This window comes from Conger conger, chromosome 7 (assembly GCF_963514075.1).
Source record: "Conger conger chromosome 7, fConCon1.1, whole genome shotgun sequence".
Classification (NCBI taxonomy): Eukaryota; Metazoa; Chordata; class Actinopteri; order Anguilliformes; family Congridae; genus Conger; species Conger conger.
Window position 1 is genome coordinate 33,332,860 of NC_083766.1, and position 22,592 is coordinate 33,355,451.

The 22,592-nt window shown below is 41.2% G+C and overlaps 1 protein-coding gene across 1 annotated transcript in view; it reads left to right on the plus strand.

Annotated features, from left to right (window-relative positions):
- Window positions 1–985: 985 nt before the first annotated feature.
- kcnj6 (potassium inwardly rectifying channel subfamily J member 6) overlaps window positions 986–22,592 on the plus strand; it is a 53,876-nt gene continuing 32,269 nt past the window's right edge. The window contains exon 1 of the mRNA XM_061248842.1: window positions 986–1,104. The gene's annotated coding sequence lies outside the window, so the exon portion shown is untranslated. The remainder of the gene's footprint in view (window positions 1,105–22,592) is intronic.

Below are 22,592 nucleotides of genomic sequence, written 5' to 3' on the forward strand. Positions count from 1 at the left end.
TAACTTAAAGAACAATCTGAAATAACTGTCCTGTCAATATAAGGATAACCCGAAATTAGAAGGCCAATGAAGCAGGGAGAAAGATTGCATTAACCTGACTTTGGAGGGTTAAGTAGATGTCCGTTTACAAGGACGGAGTGTGTTTGCGTTTGAGTCATAGCATAACAAGAGTGTTTTGTGGTCCATATTACAGAATATTACATTTTCTCCATGCCGACTGAGCTCTGTTGCTGAAAGGCAACATCGGCTACTTTCATCAGATGCCTCCATTTATGCAACATATCGAGGAATGGTTATTATATGTTGCCTATTTATTGCACAATGTCTGTAATAAAACAAGACAACGGAGAGACAAAACTAGGATTTAATATGATTTTGTTTCACGCGCGTACAGTTTCTCTCTCTCTCTCTCTCTCTCTCTCTCTCTCTCTCTCTCTCTCTCTCTCTCTCTCTCTCTCTCTCTCTCTCTCTCTCTCTCTCTCTCTCTTCCCCCTCCTCAAACACACACACACAAAACAAATCTTGACAAAATACAGTATCTACAAACTAAGAGTCGGTCTCACTCCCAGCATGTGGCACTGTTTCAGAGAAATCGGTCTATCTAGCGTCGTCAAGCACAGAATTGCTGTGTAGCAGTGGAAAATAGCAGTATGTTAAGAATTCGTAATTGAGCTGATGACGCTTCCTTGTGTGAATCTTGACTTGCTATCCGTCTCCTCGGACCGTATTTTATTTTATCTGCATTAACCTCAGTGCCATTGTGCGTCTCTCTCTCTCTCTCTCTCTCTCTCTCTCTCTCTCTCTCTCTCTCTCTCTCTCTCTCTCTCACACACACACACACACACACACACACCACGCGCGCGCGCACACACAGACGCATACACACACTGTCTCTGTATCTCTTCCACACTCTTCTCTGCTCGAGCTCAACAGAAGGGGACATGACAGAATGACAGGAGATGGATTTTTCCGCGTGATGTGGGGAGAAATGGTGATATTAACAACTCTTAAACGTCCCTCAACGTGAATCACCAACCTTCGTGAACCTGGCATAATTGTAAAACGGTGGATCATGAATGAATGAAAGCAGAGTCTATCAATTAGGTATGTAAAACTGTTTTTCTCGCTCCTCTTTACTGCACAGTGTATATTTACCAATTATGTTGATTCCGTCGGAAGAATCTAAAGAATGACAAGAAAAGGTATCCAATCAGTGTATTAAGCGTGAAGGTGTCAGTTATATAACGACGTTATGTAGTTTTATTAGTGATCTTGAATTATGCGATTACGGGAGGGTAATCTAGGGAATTCCAACCATCATCACAAGTAACGACTATGTTAAAACAACAACGAAAACATTTGTGGGGAATGAAACGACAAATGGATGCGATTTTTTATTTATTTTATTTTAAATGAAGCAATATAGGCTACACTGCAGGTATATTTGCAATAGTACCATAGTGCACATTGTATGTGCTTCGTATATTGAAAATAACACGAAACACAACTACTTTATCCACACTGGAGATGAATGCTGAAGATTTTAAGACCCTCTGGTTCGATTGCTTCGGTATCGGAAAGCCTGTTAGAGTAGCAAACTGTCTTGTGTATTTAAAAAAAGTTGACCACTGCAAGGCTACTGTAATGTCATGCGTACTTATTTCCTGTAGCTATGAAACCGTGTTCCATAGGTTTTGCTAACTATAGGCCAAACGGAATTGGCTTATTAAACTATACATGTTATAATATTCATAGCTGAGTATGTTTAAGGCCGTTGGACAAACAAGCGGACTATCTGCTGTACATGGACATTCATACGATTTCTTTCCATAGTCATTATTATCGTGAATGTACAAAATAAACTGATGTGGGTTTCGGCTGGCGAGGTATTTGCAAATGAAGTGATACCTATTCTAGTCTGGATAAGAGCTCCCTCCATCTCCATGGCGACCTGGAAATCTCTCATTCAAAACCATGGAGAGTGCGCGCAGCTCACTCGGAGGGAGTCGGCCCGGTGTCAGTACAAAGCGAAAGATAGAGTGACGTGCACAGTGAAGCTTGAAAACTGCTGTCTGCTCTTGAACCGAAGAGTGGCAAGGTCTAAAACATAGTCTTCTCTTCAGTGAACCAAAGCGGGGTGAGTGAACCACAGGCAGCAACGCTGAGCATAGCCTGTTGCTTGCTGAATCCTGGGCTGAAAGTAGAAATTTGGAGACAGATTAAGCAGGCGCAGGTGTTCTCAAACAATACAGTCGCGGAACTTGAACTCTTGGGGAAACTACAAACTAGTGAAGCAAATGAATCTCAACTTGCATCATGTATAACTTGGCGATACATTTTTCGATACAACTACATTAGCGCATTGGGTCTTATTGCAACTACGACAAAATAAACGTAACAAGTTCCAATTCTGAATGGACACCGCGAAGTTCAACTCATGTTTTCAATGGTTCTTCACCCCTTAAATGTGAGGAAGTTTAATCACGCCACATGCGGTTTTCATTTGATTGTTTTTTTTTCTCGCGAATTATAAGACCAGTTAGGAAAATGGTGTGCTTGGTAACAACGCGCACTTTTAGCTGCATAAAGACGTGGTCTCGCTTTCGCTCAAAATGCAACGTGGCTCGACTGTACTCTCAGAACAGAAAAGTGGGCGTGCAAGATAAAAGCCATTGAATTCTAAACTAATTAAATAGGACTACAGTGTAAAGCATACACATATGTGACATAACCTGCAGTTTTAAAGTCGATGGTACAAGTCTAAATTATAGGCTATGCTTTTACTTCCAACTGGGGATATACTTTATTTGGAGGTCACTGACGAGAGGGGCACCAACAAAAACATTGGCTCCAACATGCATACATAAAGACATATTCTTGGCTATGTGTGAAGAAATGGCTTAATTAGAATAAACCACAACGGTGTATATTTATAATCCAATTTGGATAGCTGGTCTGGGTATTAACAACCACAAATAAAGCCTTGCCTAGACAAGAAACACAGACTGAATTCGCAGTAGTTTACATATCATATCATATAATGAAATTGACAATGAATCTGCTAATGCCCAGCTAGCATGTTTTTGGTTCTCAGAAAATTCCTGAAATGTTAAGATATTCCAAGTATGAATGTTTGTTCCGTTTCCTGGATATCCATGGCAATGTTATCTTTTGACACTTTTGAAATGCACCCTTAGTGCGTAATTAAATTTTGTTCCTATTAAAATATATATATATACGATTTTTCATTTATTTTTTACTGTGAATTCTAACCATAAGGGAGTGTTTCAGTAAAACTTTGACGGAACCCTAAAATGTTACGAGAATGTTGAGGCAGTGCTCTCATCATAAAGTTATCGCGCAACCAAATGGGAGAATAAGATGTCTTAAAGTTCTGGAAACGTTAATGCGTTAACTATCGATTCGCACTCATTTGAATAACTTATACTTATTTACTTATAGACTTATACTTAGCTTTTGAATGTGTTATGTGCATGTCCGGCTGCAGCCTTAAGATCATTAAACACGACAGGTCAGCTTGTGAAAAAGCGAAAAGGGAAGTGACCGCCTTAGGGGTATCTAGTTCCCCTGCATCATATGTCATGCGTTATCGTCTTTCTAATGTATCTTATACATCATGATGAATGTGCAACGTCATGGAGCCCCAGTAGCTCGGCTTATGTTGCATATATTTCCTTTTGCATTTGTTGTTTTCTGACAGTTTTTTGCGTGCGTCTTTCCTCGGCGCTTTCCGCCATGACAGGCATTCGCTTCCTAGTTCATAGGGTTATTCTGGTTGATTTATTACTAGCTTTATTTGCGCAAAAAGTAGGCGGGGAGAAAATAAATTGTCTTCATGTTCCCCAATTTAAGTGATCACTGCTACAAAATACTGGATTAGATTGGATTGGAATTTTCAGTACCTTGGAGAGCGAACGACGCACTACACATTCTTAGTGGCTCACTTAACGATCTTTTGATTTTAGAAACCAACTAAGACGGGAAATTGCTTTACATCAGCATTTATTTTAGATTATGATCTGTTTCATTCATAGGTGTCCAATTGTAGTTTAGTGGCAGTGTCCACTGTCCAAGTTCTTGGCTCCGTCTACAGCTCACTTGCTGTTGTATTTACAGTATGATCTCAAAACAATGGATAATAAATTATATGTAATTAGATGATGCCTAAAACAAAATCTGGTTAAGATTTGTTTGCAGATATATTGCCCTCAGTTTACAGTTGCATTTGGAATGCTGAATATGTGTGAAGGGTTAGCAGTATTATGTAGGCTTAAACTGTAGAATTGCTGTTCTTCACACCACTCGTACTGTACCTCACTCACACATACAGTAGCTATTAGACATTAGATAGCATACAGTTGCTGCACAGTGCTCTTGCAGGGCCTCAATGTTCTCTGAAGAACGGTGCTTCACATGGTCATACTACAGGTCAGATAAGGCTTTACAGTGCATTCATTATGTGTGTGTGTGTGTTTATCTGTGTATGTGTGTTTGTGCGTGTGTTGTGAGCATGTGTGTGTGTGCTCGTGTGTGTGGGTGCGCATGTGTGTGCGTGTGTTGTGAGCATGTATGTGTGTGCTCGTGTGTGTGGGTGTGTCGGTGTGTGTGTGTGCATGCACCCGCGCATACGTGTGTGTAGTCCCAGTCCCCTGTGGATTTTTAATGATGCATGGACAGTCCTTCAGTGTTAATCATATCTGTGTGTTGCAGTGGTCAGCAGGGGATGTGTTGCGAAGACATAAAAATAAATCAATCGATGTGTCTGCGACCCCGGCAGAATGCTGCCAGGTCATACTCCACATTGTAGATCTGCCATAGTGAGAGCTTGATGGATTGAGCTGTGCGTTACCATGGAGATCATCACTGCCGAGCTCATATTCCCCTGGTGAAACCCAGGCATTTCTTTCCTCCCCTCAGACAAACTGCCTTAATGCAGCAGGGGATGTTCCAATACCAAACCTCTCAGAGTCACAAAAGGTGATTTATGATGTGTTCGGGTGTCAGGGCCATTTGGACCCCACTTCAGGTGAAATAAGCCGTAGTCACTGCAGGTACATGGGTCTGGACCAGTGTTCGCACGCATTGATTCTCTTTGAAAGGGAGCCATTTCTCTCTTTGATACTATGCACTACTGTCATATGACATGCGTAAGACAGCTTTTGTCTTACATGTTTTTTCAAGAGTTGCATGACAGCATGCCTAAAAAGCGTGAAAAATGCACTCTCTTAATCACATGTGGCTTGTTGACACTGTCACCTTACAAACATTCAAAAAGCTAATGTAGTTACATACAGAGTTCAAACATCCACTAATGGGTCATTGAGCAATCGTGATTATTACTCTATGACTAAACACAGGCCAACTTCCACCTTCAGGTTCAAAGCACAGTCAATGCTTGCGCTTCTTGTGTTTAAGGCAGTGAAAGAACTACATCTCCTATTGTGAAAAAATAAATAAACGTCTACAAAAAGTGACACAAAGAGGTCAGGCCTAGCAGGGAGGGGAAAAGCTTATGTTTGTATTCAGCCATTCTGCTTTATTGATATGTAAAAAAAAAAAAAAAAGAGTAAACATAGTCACATTTTTCATTGTAGCCACATTTTTATGTGTGGCTGTGGTCGGTTGCCAAAGTCACGGCAAACAGAACTGTTCATTATGGTAAATGGCTGGCATTTATATAGCACCTTTATCCAAAGCGCTGTACAATTGATGCTTCTCATTCACCCATTCACACACTCACTCACATATACACTCACACACCAACGGCAAATGACTGTCATGCAAGGCACCAACCAGCTCGTCTGGAGCATTTGGGTTAGGTGTCTTACTCAGGGACACTTCGACACACCCAGGAACGAACCGGCAACCCTCCAACTGCCAGACGACTGCTCTTACTGCCTGAACCACCATTATGCCATGAAGCTCCTCGGTATATCTAAATGGGGAATAAATGCACAAAGGCAATATACTTCCCTCCATGTTGTCAAGCACATGAGTAAGATCTGCTATATAAGAAGAGAGGGTGAGTGTTGGGTGGGTGTAACGTGTGTTTGGGGGGAATGGTGGTGAGGGAGCTGGTCACTCGGCAGCATGCCCTGATTCTCTAGCTGCTCTGTGGCAATGTGTTGAGCTGTGTGGTCATAGCAGAGCTGTGTGGTCGTAGTTGAGTGGTGTGGTTGTAGTTGGGTTGTGTGGTCGTAGTTGAGTGGTGTGGTTGTAGTTGGGTTGTGTGGTCGTAGTTGAGTTGTGTGGTCATAGTAGAGTTGTGTGGTCGTAGTAAGAGTTGTGTGGTCGTAGTTGAGTTGTGTGGTCGTAGTTGAGTTGTGTGGTCATAGTAGAGTTGTGTGGTCGTAGTTGAGTTGTGTGGTCGTAGTAGAGTTGTGTGGTCGTAGTTGAGTTGTGTGGTCATAGTAGAGTTGTGTGGTCGTAGTAGAGCTGTGTGGTCATAGTAGAACTGTGTGGTCGTAGTTGAGGTGTGTGGTCGTAGTTGAGTTTGTGGTCGTAGTTGAGTTGTGTGGTCGTAGTTGAGTTGTGTGGTCATAGTAGAGTTGTGTGGTCATAGTAGAGCTGTGTGGTCATAGTAGAGCTGTGTGGTCATAGTAGAGCTGTGTGGTCATAGTTGAGTTGTGTGGTCGTAGTTGAGTTGTGTGGTCGTAGTAGAGCCTCAGCCATGGTCACACAGCCTCTTCGCATCAGCTCCCCGGTACGTCGGCGTTCACCGGGATTGTATTCATTACTGGGCAATGTGTTGAGCTGTGTGGTCATAGCAGAGCTGTGTGGTCGTAGTTGAGTGGTGTGGTTGTAGTTGGGTTGTGTGGTCGTAGTTGAGTGGTGTGGTTGTAGTTGGGTTGTGTGGTCGTAGTTGAGTTGTGTGGTCATAGTAGAGTTGTGTGGTCGTAGTAAGAGTTGTGTGGTCGTAGTTGAGTTGTGTGGTCGTAGTTGAGTTGTGTGGTCATAGTAGAGTTGTGTGGTCGTAGTTGAGTTGTGTGGTCGTAGTAGAGTTGTGTGGTCGTAGTTGAGTTGTGTGGTCATAGTAGAGTTGTGTGGTCGTAGTAGAGCTGTGTGGTCATAGTAGAACTGTGTGGTCGTAGTTGAGGTGTGTGGTCGTAGTTGAGTTTGTGGTCGTAGTTGAGTTGTGTGGTCGTAGTTGAGTTGTGTGGTCATAGTAGAGTTGTGTGGTCGTAGTAGAGCTGTGTGGTCATAGTAGAACTGTGTGGTCGTAGTTGAGGTGTGTGGTCGTAGTTGAGTTTGTGGTCGTAGTTGAGTTGTGTGGTCGTAGTTGAGTTGTGTGGTCATAGTAGAGCTGTGTGGTTGTGTGGTCGTAGTAGAGCTGTGTGGTTGTGTGGTCGTAGTAGAGCTGTGTGGTCATAGTAGAACTGTGTGGTCGTAGTTGAGGTGTGTGGTCGTAGTTGAGTTTGTGGTCGTAGTTGAGTTTGTGGTCGTAGTTGAGTTGTGTGGTCATAGTAGAGTTGTGTGGTCGTAGTAGAGCTGTGTGGTCATAGTAGAACTGTGTGGTCGTAGTTGAGGTGTGTGGTCGTAGTTGAGTTTGTGGTCGTAGTTGAGTTGTGTGGTCGTAGTTGAGTTGTGTGGTCATAGTAGAGCTGTGTGGTTGTGTGGTCGTAGTTGAGTTTGTGGTCGTAGTTGAGTTGTGTGGTCATAGTAGAGTTGTGTGGTCGTAGTAGAGCTGTGTGGTCATAGTAGAACTGTGTGGTCGTAGTTGAGGTGTGTGGTCGTAGTAGAGTTGTGTGGTCGTAGTTGGGTTGTGTGGTCGTAGTTGAGTTGTGTGGTCGTAGTAGAGCCTCAGCCATGGTCACACAGCCTCTTCGCATCAGCTCCCCGGTACGTCGGCGTTCACCGGGATTGTATTCATTACTGGGCTCCAGCAGGCACTCACGGAAAGCGCTTTAATATTTCATGCTTTTGCACGCTCTCTGTGTGACCCATTGAGCAGAGCAAGGGGAGAAAAGGAGGAAAGCCATGGTGAACAATCGTCTCCATAATAAGAGCCCTACCTACACTCAGTCAGCACTTTATTAGGTATTTATTTTTTAGACTTATAAAATCGTCTGTTGCTGTTTGACGTGTTGTGCGTTCAGAGAAGCTAGATGTACTGTAATATGTGAAAGAGGGGACTGGTGGAGAACACACTTTTGTTGACTACATTTCAAGACCGACTGACTTTCTGCTTTCTACTTTTTATATTTCTTTCTGCTGAGTCAAGCAGCTGGTGGGCATACATGCAGGGCAGTTTGAATTAGGTTGCACCCAGTGGCTACTGTCCTCACACACACGAGTGGAAAGAGGAGACAATGCAAGAGAGCAGGATTACTTTCATCAAAGACTACTGTTTTGCTGGAATGAAAATGTAAAGTGAAATAATAATGAAAATGCTAAAAGAATGAATCGCATTGGATACAGATGTCTTATGGAAGCTCCATTTCCCCGTTTTAGATGTTTCACATTAATAATAAATTCCTGTACCCAGTGGTGTTTGGACACACGTCATAGTTTGGGCACCACCACCCTGAGCTCTTGTTATTAAATGCTTTCTAAACTGGGGGGATCTTAATATATGAGTCTTTCACACCACTGGGCCCCTGACATGGTGACCAGATGGACTAGACTCACCTGAGGAGCAAACACGGTTGAGTTTGCAACCCTTCTCGCAGTCCTCCAGCAGAGCTTTCAGAACTGTCATTCTCCGGCTATGTTTCATTCTCCCGCCTTTCATCCACCTCACTGTCCGAGCGCACTGTGACCTAGATTGCAAGTCTAGTCAGCACAGTTAGAGCTATGGCTCCAAATCGCAATATATCCAATACTGAAGTCCAAAGCGTAACAGTTTTTCTTTTTAATTTATTAAACATCTTTGATGTGATTTTTATCTCACTGCATTATGAACTTCAGATCAAGGAGACATATTGCTTCCACAGAAGTCTAATTACATTACATTATTACATTACATGTCATTTGGCAGATGCGTTTATCCAAAGCGACTTACAGTTGATTAGACTAAGCAAGAGACAATCCTCCCCTGGAGCAATGCAAGGTTAGCGGCCTTGCTCAAGGGCCCAACAGTTATTTTGGCTACACCGGGGATCGAACCACCGACCTTGAGGGTCCCAGTCATCTACCTTCACCAATGTACTGCCTTTTGTGTCAGGAGAAGTACAGTAGTAATAATTCAATTCAAGTTTCTACATCTACAGGATTGCAGCCAATGGCATTGTTCAGCATAGAGGTCAGTCTGTGGGAAAATAGTCATAGGCTTTATTCAGGGCTTCAGGTAGCAATGGTGGTCACTGATTCCCCGCTTTTGAATGTTTGAATGTTTATCGACCATATATCTTCATTTCTTCTTTTACACAAAATGATGATGGTATCGGTATATAGATAATAAACAAGTGGCAGCTGGAGCTACTGCATTTGGCTCCAAATCGATTGGTTTCAATGCTCGCTTTTGAAACAGAAATTGATTTGTATACAGAATGATGCTCGCAGATGATTTCACTCAAATATGTAATTGGCTTTGTGGGGCTTTTAAGCGCTTTTACTAACTGATTGATGTTTTTCAGGTAATTGCTTACTGCTAATCTGTAATCTGTGTGAGCATTCACAGTGTGCCCTGCCTGGACATCCGAAAGGAACATTATACCCCATTTGCTCTGTAAAACTGGAGCCAGGCTGGCACGAGCTGCTGCCAAAGCCAGCTAACCTGGCACAGCGTGATTGTTTTTCCATTGCATTACCGGAGACCAGACCTGTCGCGCTGAATACTACCGTTGGCCTAGATCTGAGAGGCATGTCCCGACTTAATCCGTGGTCCAAAGCCAGAGTTTTCCCCAGGAAAATAAACTGTGCATTACATCCATCTACTGTACCTCCATAATCAGCATTGGTAGCCCCTTTGTCGCCAAGGTTTATGCACTGAGATGGTAGTGCTGGAGTACCTGACTCCACTCAGAGCACTCCTGTGATGTCAGCAGGCTGGTTCACGCTGGTCTGAGGGGTGGAAAATGCTGTGGAAACACAGCTGGGGTCCGGGATAAGGGAAGCAGCATGCTTCCATCCGGTTCTGTGGGAAAGATGATTGAGGGGGGCACGTGGCTGTCTATGGACATGTAATGAGGTAATCTCTCATTAGTCTTATTGTCACAACACAGAGAAGTGGAGTTATATCAGGGTCACTAAAACAGGATACAGACGCACATTGCCAGCTCTGTCTCCCACCATACTTCCTACAGCAGACATGTCTGTCCTCCACTGGTTGACTGGTTACATAAAATTACACCTCAGAGACTGTATATTTGCTGTCCTGTTTTCAAAAGGGCTTGTATATTGCAGTATATTTCATTTCTGTTGCGTTTCTGCTGTGATGTAACATAAGGCCCAGGTTTACGAGCCAGAGTCGGTCCAGTGTGCACAGGTGATTGGCTCTGAGGCTCCTGGGAAGGCAGGTTCATCCGATTGATCCCTTTTCTGACAAATTATTGATTTAGTGGAGGCAGCTGAGGAAATTCAATTAAGGCGAATGAGAGCGAGCGAGGGAAGGAGAGGTCGGGTCAGAGATGAAGCCTCTTAACTGGACAGACATAGCCACTTTAAAGGAGTAATTACGGCGGCATTTTTCATCCCTCAGTAAATATATGGGCAGCAGCGTTTGTACTACTCAGCTTGATGGGGCCTTCCTGAACGTGACACCCGGCGCTGTGCCTCTGCTGCTTCAGAGGCTGGGCAAAGAGAGGGATTCATGAGCGACCACACAAAGAGAGCAGGCCCGGCATGTACGGTGACAGACAGGGCACCTGGGTGGTGATGAGGTGGAAAATATTCACTGTTAAACAGACACTTTCTTATATTTCTTTGCTCTGAAGACTATCACCCTTTAAGCAGCACCTGACACCTGGCAGGTGGTCTCCGTGTTATTAGTTATTGAACTCAGTCCACTTAAAGCAACATGACCTTTGCAGTCTCATAACAATCGATTTTAGAAAAAAAGTACTTAATTCCTGTTCTTTTTTAAGCTTATCTCTGGTTTCCCAAAACCACAGATTGTAATGTGCTCCCCCCCCCACACCACCACCATTTACGCTACTGAAAGACTTTCTTTCTTTCCATTCTCTCTACTGAGATAATGATGCAGGGTTAAAGAGATCTTATCTATATTTATATATAATGAACCGAGATTTAGGCATAGTGTTTCTTCCTCATGCTCTCCCTTGGTCTCTATCCAGTAAAGGAAACCCATATAATGGATCAGCAGTTTAATTTGCAGGGAGTATAGTGTGGGTATATGCATTTTTGCATTGTATCCTATGCATACATACATTTTTGAACTGTGTGACAAAACAACCTGGGGAAGCAAACTCAGCATTTCGAGCTGGACCGCCGATGGTATTTATAAGCAAACATTACAGTCATTCATCCATGACATCACCACCGTTTGTGGAAATTGCTGTGTTTATGTTTGGAATGGTGACATTCATCTGATTCATTGTATGCAAATCTTGTTTTTTTGTGTTTGTTTTATGTTTTGTTTTGGGGTTTTTTGTTGCAAATTCTGCCGACACTGCCACATTACATCAGGTCGCTGGAGATCGCGCTGTGCAGTCCCCATTCTATGGTTCACCGGGCTTTTAAGGCTGTTTGAATCCTGTGAAAGCAAATTAGCCTGCCTTTAAATATGCAGCACTGGAAAGGTTGCACTTTTTCTGCATCTTGAGCAATGTGTCTGAGATAACCATGCTGTACTGCAGGCCTGGCTGGGGAGGCCATTTTGAAGTGTACCATGGCCCAAACCAGAGCTTCCTGCTGAGAGAAAATGAAAAGAATGGGAAATCATAAAATCATAAAATCATAAGATGGTTATGTTCTTATAGACATGTATTTGCAGATTAATTCCCCAGCCTACAGAGAAATAAAAGGACATTATTAAAGACCAACGTTTATGTCTTTAGCACTTTGGTGTCATATAAAAAATGGTTCTGAAGGGATTCTATGGCATGATTCCATAAAGGAACCCTTTTTAGATCTTTATGGAAACCGCTATCAAAGGGGTGAAATGGAACAGGTTACATTACATTATTACATTACGTGGCATTTAGCAGACACTCTTATCCAGAGTGACGTACAACAAAGTGCAACAGGTCCCAGACAAATAATCATTTTAAAAACCCTTTAGATGCTCAATGAAATAGCATTTAATTTTCCTTTGGGCTTTGCAACCTCACAAGATGTACAGCATCTTCATAAGCACTACATAATCATTCATAAATGTTTAACGTCAGTAAATGAAAAGAGACAAACAACTTGTTGTCATGACACCACTGCTACAACAAGTACCATGACCATGACAGACAGTTGTTTTTCATAGAAAGTGTTATGGACCTTTTCTATGGAATCTCACTTCCTGTCTGCTGCCACAGTACTATAGGCTACCAAGTAATGTTCTCAGTCATGGATTCATTCACTCCTACAGGACAGCAAAAGGTATCATGCCCACAGAAGCTTCTCTCATTCTGTGTACTTTTATGGGCTGAATACATTTTACTGTTGTGCTAAGGTTGGTTGAGGCAGATGGAAAGCTAAATAAACCACCATTTTGCTGCATTTGCCAGTGGCAATGCTTGATAAGTTGGGGGACGGCAAGGCAGGTGGAGCAATATTGCAACATTTATTTCCGAGATAAAAGTTTCATAATTCTTCCGGTGTCGTTTGGTTTAATCGTAAACGTGAGAGAATGCTAGCCTTGAAACTGGCTGATTCATCCAAAGGAGCCCAAGGAAATATTTTTGCCAGTGTTCCTGTATAATACGGCTGCTCAAATGTATGTCCGTGTGTGTATTGCTGTTGTTGGTCGGAAGAAGCTGGCAGCCTGGCTCCAGACACTTTCTCTCACATTGAGCCACCAGTGAAAATGCAGTGCATGGCTGCTGAGGATTAAAGAGGGCTGTTTCGACTGCACTTGCTTAATTATTTCCTCTGAAAGGGATTCTGTGTTTGTCATTATCAAACACAATTGCAGAGTCTTGAAACACGAGAATTACACATCTTCCCTTTCATTATGGATAATTATTGGGGGCGTTTTTGTTTTTCTGTTTCTTTTTGGCTGACGTGTTTCGGCGAGCGGTTTGTCATTTCATCTCGATTGGGCGATGTTTTCCAGGGTGTAGGTGTACAGAGCCAGAACTGTATCACTCTAATGTCTATGTCCAAAATAAAGATCTACCAATCTCCGGCAGCGTATACTGTAAGGGTTCTTTTTCATACAGCCATCAGTGGCAGACATCTGCGGCACTTGGATCCGAGAACAATAAAGTTGCTCCATCTGCACACAACAGCTATGGAAATGTGGTCATTTATATGTGACAGAGCATCTGGTTGAACCATTTGAGGGGCTTCATGAATATTGGGATTTTTTTCTAAATTGTTTCATGCGGTCCATTTTGAGACCCTAACAGCGTAATGTGGGCCTGCCAGCACAACAGTAGGTGTGCATTGCATTCAAGGAGTGTGAATTTCAAATGGCCATCATAACCCTTGAGAGAATAGCTCCTGTTGTATTGGGATAGGAAACACATTTAGCACCCAGCCACTAAGCAGGCTGATTGTCCAGCCAGCTGCAGAATTAGTGATGTTGTGTTCTTTCTGAATGGTGGATGCTGGTGATGAGGATTTGGGAGAGCTTCTCTGAAACTGTTCTATCTAATGGACTTTCACTGGAGTCTGTCACCACACTACAGTACATTAATGATGCACTCACACATGCACTTAAAGGTCGTTCACACAGAGAGAGAGAGACCCACAAATACACGCTTCATACAAAAATATTGTCGCAGCTTCTGTTTTTCCAAGAAGATTACTTTATTTTTTAATCAATAACTGCTTTATAGTCCAATGTGAATGCTCAGTCCCCACGCAAAGGAAGCCTCACAAACTAATTTATGTGAGGATACAAGAAAACAGTAAACAATAGACAGCAGAAGCAGTGACAGAGGTGTCTGCCTGTAGACTCTGTGCTACAGTGTACACGGTACACCAGACTGCAGGGGTCTGCAGCATGGCCTGTGTCACAGCTGGGCTCAGGTGAAGGCTCAACAAACAGCGAGAGGACACTAATTAATCACAGCCGCAACTGTTTGCACATCTGTCTGTGCAATGTGACCGTCGTGTTCTCCCTTTAGAGGAAGATAAGCAGCCATGTCTAATTCCAGAGCTTTGCTTCCTCCTCGTTGGTACAAAGCTGTCAGTGCCTTCTCGAGTATGCTGCAACAGTATTGCAGTACCTGGGACTCCTACACCCGTTCAGTATTAACCCAGCTGCAAGGGTGTTTATATGAGTCCACAAGGGATAATAAATTTACTCTACCGGGGTAAATTATACTCTACATTGATTTCTGTTTTGTAGCGAGGACACACACAAAGACAAATACTGTATCACTGACAAACTGTGCACTTTCCCTGTGCAAAATAATTAATGAGAAGTATCCAAAAACTGTACAATATGTCATCTCCTTTAGATTAACTGAATTCCAAGAGTGCAATGTATACAGTAGTTAAGCAATGCTAATAAAAGGTCTGCATTTATTGTGCATTCAGAATAGAATGAGTTTGGCACTTTTGTTTTTAATCCAAGACATTTAGAGATAGCTGCTATTTCTCTTACGTATTTGATTATGGAGGGAACACAGGTTTGCAGATGAAGAAGCCAATACAGTCTGCAGCCTGTATAAATATGAATTCAAACTGCACAGTAGCCTCACTCTGTGAAGAATACAGTATATCTGCATGTAGTATAGAATCATTGAAAGATTATGGTCCTCTATAAAAAGACGAGAGAAATTCTAATTTCACTCATCCTGTAAAGTATATCACAGAAGTGAGAAATGCACACACAGATTCCATGAAAGCTATAAGTGCACTTTCACAGCATGATGTAATCCAAATCAAAGCCCAGTATTTCAGAAAAGTGTGGTCTACCAGTTGCCTTTTTTTTTAGATTTTTCCCTTTTTTCTCCCAATTTGGTAGCCAATTGTACCTCGTCTGATTCAATTGGAGGTAGTCGTATTAGATGTACCACCCGTTCCCAGTCCCTCGGCGGCCCGAATGAGAGCGACACGCCTTCTTCAAGCCGTCTCGTCTCGTGCCCGAGGTGCTTATTGTGCGGCGATCTAATAACCCTGCCAAGTCCCTCCCTCTGGAGCAGCAAGCCAATTATTGCTGCCCCACGTGAGCCAGCCAAACTTGGCTTTTGGCAAGACTGAGAATCGAACCCCGGTCCCCAGTGTGCAACTGCAGCAAACTGCAACCGCAAGTCTGCTGCGTCTTAGCCTGTTGCGCCACCGCGGCTCCCCTACCAGTTGCCTTTGACTGTGTTGGGTCCTCAACAAGAGTGGGCCCTTGCCATTTTGTAGACATAATGGTCACAAACCGTGTAAACCCTGGGATAAAATCCAGCTATGACCATCTTAAAATACCAGCTATGAGCTGTTTCAAAGCATAGCTTGAGCTGGTAAAACCATGTTGAGTATAGAGCTGGTCTAACTGGTCAACCAGCTATCAGCAGTTTCAAAACCTAGCTTGAGCTGTTTTTTTCAGCAGGGAAGAGACTCTGAGATACATATTGCTGTAAAGAACAATACAGCATGTATTTATGTATGTCAGCTCCTGTTCTGGAGAAACAGTACAGCATTGCCTTAAATAGAGATGAAAAGCTTATTTGACTGGACTGTTTGTCTGGGCTGGTTCTGTACTGTATACGTTGAGACGGAACACTGTGAGAATGAAAGCCAGTCCCTGCCTGAGGGGATTCTCTTTCAATAAAGCCAGGCGCACATAAAAAACTTCATAATATGAGGATATAATATAAATAATCACAAACTTTGGGATCAGAAATGGGAGGAATTTATTCTTAATCTGGTGTTGGTGCATTATGAAAAAAATATTAAGGTGGTATCCAACAATGTAATTAACCATGTCATTATTCATATTAAATAAACCGGTGTGGAATATAGTGGGAATATACATATATATATATATATATATATATATATATATATATATATATATATATATATATATATATATATATATATATATATATATATATATATATATATATAGTGTGAATATAGGCCTAAGTTGACAAAGGCTGTGCAAATATCCTTCACAGACCCCCAGGAGTCCAGAGGTCCCAGCTTTGTAATGACCACAGGCAATAGGAGACCTGCAGTGCTGTAAGAGAACACCGGTGATTCAGTGATTAATAGTACACTTTGTTCTGTTGAGGTTGGCTCAGGAGTGCTGCACTCTATCTGCACTGTGAAATGAGTGATGTGAGCTAATGGATGGGCACTGTTCCCATGGATAATGACAGATATCATTGGCTGGCAGGGCTGTGACAGATTCCCCACACCTGCGGAGTAAAGTAATGGTGGTGGTAATAACTGGGAATTTAATGGCCGCCTCGTTGGTGATAGAGCTCTAGTATTGGGAAAGTAGTCCAGCAGCTAGAGGCAGACCTTAGGAACAGCTCTATGTGCTTCATCAGTAGGAACACAGCCACAGGGTGTGAGTCCACATTTATATGTTAATATGTCTCCTCCATTTGTACAGGTTGAGATCAGTAGACAATGCATGCACGCACACACACACACACACACACACATACACACACATACAAAATGAGTGTATACATGTACCTATATGCACATTAACAAAAACATTGAAACCTTCGAGGAAATGTATTGAAATAAAAGTATATTGTTTTTCCGTATTATTATCTGTGTTGTTTATTATATAAAGCCTTTTTTCTTCATTTTAATTCAGGGTGCCAGTAATCCTGGAGCCCACTGTATCTCATAAATGAAATGTGCTATGTGTGCTGAAGAAAGAAGTGTCTGAGGCAGAAAGCTACCTGTGGTCTCCTACTCTGGGCTTCTGTCAATTAAGAATCAGACTAATAAAAATGTATTAATGTTAGGCACAGACTGTCTTTAATCACAGAGAGGAGAGGAGAGAAGAGGGAAATGCATTGTGTTTCTTTGCAGAACCCATCGTGAGTCATGGTGTGCTGTGGTCTTGCTGGTACCGTAGGTGGTTATCAGGATTTTGCAAGGCTGTGTTCAAGCAGGCAGTCTGTTATTAATTTTTTCTACTTAAGGGTAATATAAAGATCTTAATACTGTGATGTACTGTAGAAATACAAACGCAGAGACACAAGTTCAGAGACACAAATTCAGCAATACAAAATGGAGCAACCAAAAGTCAACGTAATAACACACATGTAGCTGCTGTAAAAACAGTAGAGATGCAATTGCAGTACATACTGGTGCTACAAACATTTTGCTTTAGCCTTCCTCAAAGAAGCCATCCTGCCTCACTGTGAGCCACTCCTCAGATCTGGAGAATGATCTGAGTATGCTTAGCTGAAGGTCAACCCAAGGGTGAAGCCAGGAAGAAAGAGAAGTTAGTGTCTTTAGAGATTAAACCATGAGACCAGTTGAAATTATGTTTCTATGGCAACTGATTTTCTGTGAAAAATACTGAGGCTGTATTTTCCCCCATAATACTCTCAATATTACGAGTTTCATTAAATTAAAATTGTAAATCAGAGCAATGGTACCATTTTGAGGAAATGAAACAGTTACTGTATTCATTTAATATTTTATTTTTTATGTATTATAGCAGAACAGTGACTGGTGGCTGAATCCAGTCAGCCCTGTGTAGCAGAGTTCAAAGTACCTGAGTGCACTTGTGAATATTTTCAGCAGACTCTGGCATTAACTTTACTGGGGACCTTGGTCTTTAGCTCAGCAGGCTAACAGTAGCTCTTGCTGTGTTGAGCATCCAGCTGGCCCTGTGGTTCAAAACTCACAGCAGACTGTTACATTTTCACTAAATATTGATAGTGTTACTGTTGTTCTGGTGCTTATCCCCTTAGTTACCCTTGCAATCTATACTTAGCCTTGTTTGTCATAATGGCCTTGCGAGCCACTTTGGATGAAAGCATCAGTTTAATTAATTGATTTATATTGAGTGAAAGCCTGTGGTTTTCTGCCTGGGTCGAAGAGGAATCAGGAGATATTATGACCATTGACCCTCGTTGACTGCTCTATTTTAGTGTGTTCAAGAGTTGCAAGCGCTACCAAATAAATGTTAGCTTTCTGGCATTCTGACTCAGCTGCCAAAATAACACAAGTTACAAATGTATTGTTATACTGTAACGCTGTCAGCATGTTTTTTCCATTGAGCGGAGTGTTGATTTATGGGGTAATTAAATGCTATAGTGTGTCATCAAATAATTGTAACTGTAACTTTTCAGGGACATTTCTTAAAGTAAAAAGTACATATTTTCTTGAATGATTTAGTGGAACAAGAGAAAAACTATGACCAAAAATAATGGAAGTACTAATATACAATAAATTGTACTCCACTACACTAACATGGTATTTACTGTACATAATATAGAGTGCGTTATTACTTTACACCACTTTAAAAAACTAATTAACATTACATTTCTACTCCCCCACAGCTCAGTAACCTAACTGAATACAGGTACAATTATATTTTCTGTTTCCCTGTAAAGCACCTTTGTGACAATGTCACAGCACTATACAAATGCAATTATTGAACTGAGCTGAATAATTACCTTTAGTGCGCTAACCTGGAAGAGCAGCTGTTTCAAAACAGCTTTTATCCCCATGTGACTGACCCACCTTCAGTGGTGTAAAAATCGATGCAGTGCAACCCAATTAGATGTACTGTAAGCCATATGATTGCACTCCTCCAACCTGCTGGAGTGCTTCCGCTCCTGGGACATCCTTATGTTGGGACGTATGTACGTCTGTAAGCCAGATTTTGGGGAGTGTGACCTTGATCTTCCACGGCTTCAACTCTAGCTTGTTTTAGCTACAACCTCCCAATTCATACTGGTCATTCTGTCAAAGCAACTATCAGCTTTTTATATCTTGTATTCTCGGCCTTTCGCTGTTATTAAAAATGTAGAATGCTGCCTGCATTTTTTTTTTTAAATGTGTAAATACCAATCAGACTATTTTCTTGACTATGAATTCATGGTAAGCAATGTGGACAATCTCACTTATGAAGGACAGGAGATCATGTTTTTGGCAGTAGTAGCACCATCAACAGGCACATTGTTTGCATGGTCAAAGTTATACCTGGCACAAGTAATTTGTGAAGCTGGTTTTCTGTTACATAAACGGTGCTTCAATTAAGTGATACACATGCCAATTGAATAGATCACATAATTGAGTCATTCGATAGAGTAGCTCTCCATTGTTAAAATAATACAACATCATTGCATAATTGCATTCCACATAGATGCTCTCTGTCAAACACTGCAGTAGCAATGCAAGTTGTTTGAGCTGAAAGCTTTCTGGGTTTAATTCATTTCCTAACCAAGTTGCAATCACTTTATACTGAGTGTTCATTAATTTGGGTTTGGAGCTCCTGTGTGGGAATTGTGTGCTGTGTTATGATCAGTTATGGCTTTACTGGATTGCAGCTGCCAGTTATGGCTTCTTGTGGTCAGTATCTCTAAGCAGCAAACTGATCAGTCTACACTGATCCTGTAAAATTACAGTAAAATACTGGCAGCTAAATTCGCCAGTATTCTTCTGTTTTTTTACAGTGCCTCTACCGTAATTTATTTCAACAGTTAATTACTGTAAAATGTATTACAGTACTCTACAGTTATTCTAGTGTACTTACTGTAATTTAACAATTTAGTACTGTAAAAATATACAGTAATGTTCTGTATATAAGCTTTGCAATACAGTGTACCTACTGTAAACTAACAGGTTATTGCTGTAAATATACAGTATTGGGCTGTATATACGATTTGCATTACAGTGTACCTACTGTAAACTAACAGTAATATTGTTTAAGCTTTACAGTAGGATACAGTCGGCTGTTTGGTTTCCATTATACTGCGTATTACTGTAAAATTAAAGTACAGCAGGATAATATGATTTTCTTCAACAAGTCAATGATTTTAAAAAGTGATATTTCAAATGAAAAACTCCTGAAAATTGCTAGCATAGCAAATGGATCAGACAAGAGATGGCCTTACAACATTTATTAAAGCCAATGCATATTACTCACCAACATTTTTTTAGTAATGGAATGTAGTTCAACAGTTTAAACACAAAAAGAAAGATTGTTTCCTGAAGAAAAAAAAATATTTACAGTTTTTTACAATCGTTTTCACATCGTCTCAATACCATGTCCACTTTTTCAAAACACTTAACACATTCACCATATCATTAGACTATGTGAACTAAACTGTGGATATTTTTGCATTGCTTTCATACTAAAGGCATTCAATCACCACTTCTTCCAAAATTCATGAATACCTCTCATGGAATACCTCTTGTGGAAGGAAATATGCTGCATTTTGGCAGATAAATGAAACTATATGCTTGAAATACGTAAGACAGATCATTCTGATTTGAGCAGAAAGTTTATTCCGTTTATTCAATTTTTTTTTGTTTGCAGCCTTGTTACCATCTATACAAAAGTGATCATACTTGCATTGAAATGTGCATGTATATAGGGTCAATATAGATGTAGTTGTCACTGAAGAGATTTTTCCACTATTACTGCTGTATATGTACTGCTGAAACACCTGGCAGTAATTTCAGTGAACAACCTACCCAGGTGTTTGTTGTTTGTGCCCCGTTACCACATATAAAAAAGGGGCCACCTTTGGATTGGTATTTGCATTCTTTAGCCTTGGTGGGGAAAATGGATGCAGCCAGAGGTAACAACAGAATGTTTCCGCAGGTTGATCAAAGCTCCAAAGAAGGTCACGGTGCTGCACGAGATTTTTACAGTTCTGGAGTGATCATATATTTGTGATGTACTCTCACAGGATAATAACATGAAACAGAGGGAACAGATTACCAGTCAAATATTTTGATTTTGCTCTATTATGCTAGCTAACAATAGCAGTGTGCTTCAACAAATGACCGGAAAAGCTAACGCTGGTAAACCAGACTGGAAGTCAGAAATTGCGGGTAACGTTATTTAGCTGAAGTAACGGTACTTGGCTATCTGGCTGTTTTATTGTAGCCTAGATCTGCAATATACAGTATTCGCCAAACATTCTAACTGAACCTGAATCGTATTCCAAAGCTAAAAGCAAGCAGCATATGCATGTGATTTTCCTCCAGAAGATGAACGGAAATATACAGTTAACGTTACTGCTTACTGCGTACAATAAACGGTGTGAGTTAGCCAGCTGCGTCACCTGTTGGGTTTTTCGTTCGGTCTAACGTTACTCAGTGAAGTGCAGTCTCCAGAAATAATATTTTAGTTACTCACCGAACTAAAGACAGGTTTCCAACGATGAAAGCCTTTCCTCCGTCGTGGCTGCAGTTTCTACTCTTCACATTTTGTATAAATAGCTAAACAAATCACTTAACTTCACCGAAGTTGGTGAAAAAAACTTTATGGGAAAAATACAGGTGTGAGTCCACAGTTATGGGCGCATTTGGGCGGGCTCAAAATCAACCGTCTTCTGGTTTAAAAAAAAAAAAACAACAACCTGTATTGTACTGTATAGTTGTAAAATTTCACGGTAGCATGTTGTTTACGGCAAGTCATGCTTTTGGCGCCAAAAAAGCGCTGCATTTTACAGTATTGTACTGTACTTAAGTAAAACTGTACATTACTGTTAGAATTTGGCTGTATTTTTACAGTAATTTTTTACAGTGTACAGTACCTGATGTATATTGTCCCATTGGCACAAGAAGACAGGTTAAGGTCTATGTCAGTCATGGCCAAGGCGGGCCGTATCTGTTTCTGGATTTCAGAACTTCTGTTCTTAATTATTTAATTTTCCCAATCATTTAATCTGTTATTTATAGCCACATTCCATGGTATTAACAGCAGCTGATATATGTTCTTGTCATTGTGGTCTAATTTGAGAGTGAATTGGTCATGGCGCATATGGCTGATTAAGCCAGGTTAACTGGTGGCAGCAGAATCCTGCATACACATCGGACCTCCAGAGCTGGAGTTGCCCATCCCTGCTATAATCCTGCATACACACCGAATTGATGGAGCTGATGGAGCTCTCACACAAAAACCCCAAAAACTAGTCCACTTGTTAAAAAAAAAAAAGTAAATTGTTTCAATTGAAAAGAGAAAATTCATTTCTGAAGTAAACACAACACCTGGTACAGAAAATCTGTAGCTAAACTAATTGTTTCTGTAATTTTTGTGACTGACAATGTTTAAATTGGTTGTACATATTTAAGATCTCAAAATAACTTAATCCTATTTGAGCTGGATTAGTTTCACGAAGGGAGATTGTATGATTTAAGTGATTACCGTCAGGATGCGTGATTTTAAGCCAGCATGGATCTGCAAATCCAGAATGTATCCAAATTATGTTCTGTGTTTCACAAAACTCCAAGGTCCTTCAGCAATAGCAAAATACTTTGAATTGACCTTGCTGTAATGTATTTGCATATGGAAAGTGTTTGCATTGGTTTTTGCTGACCCATAATCAGATTAGAACTAGCCTAGCTGTCTCATGAAAGTG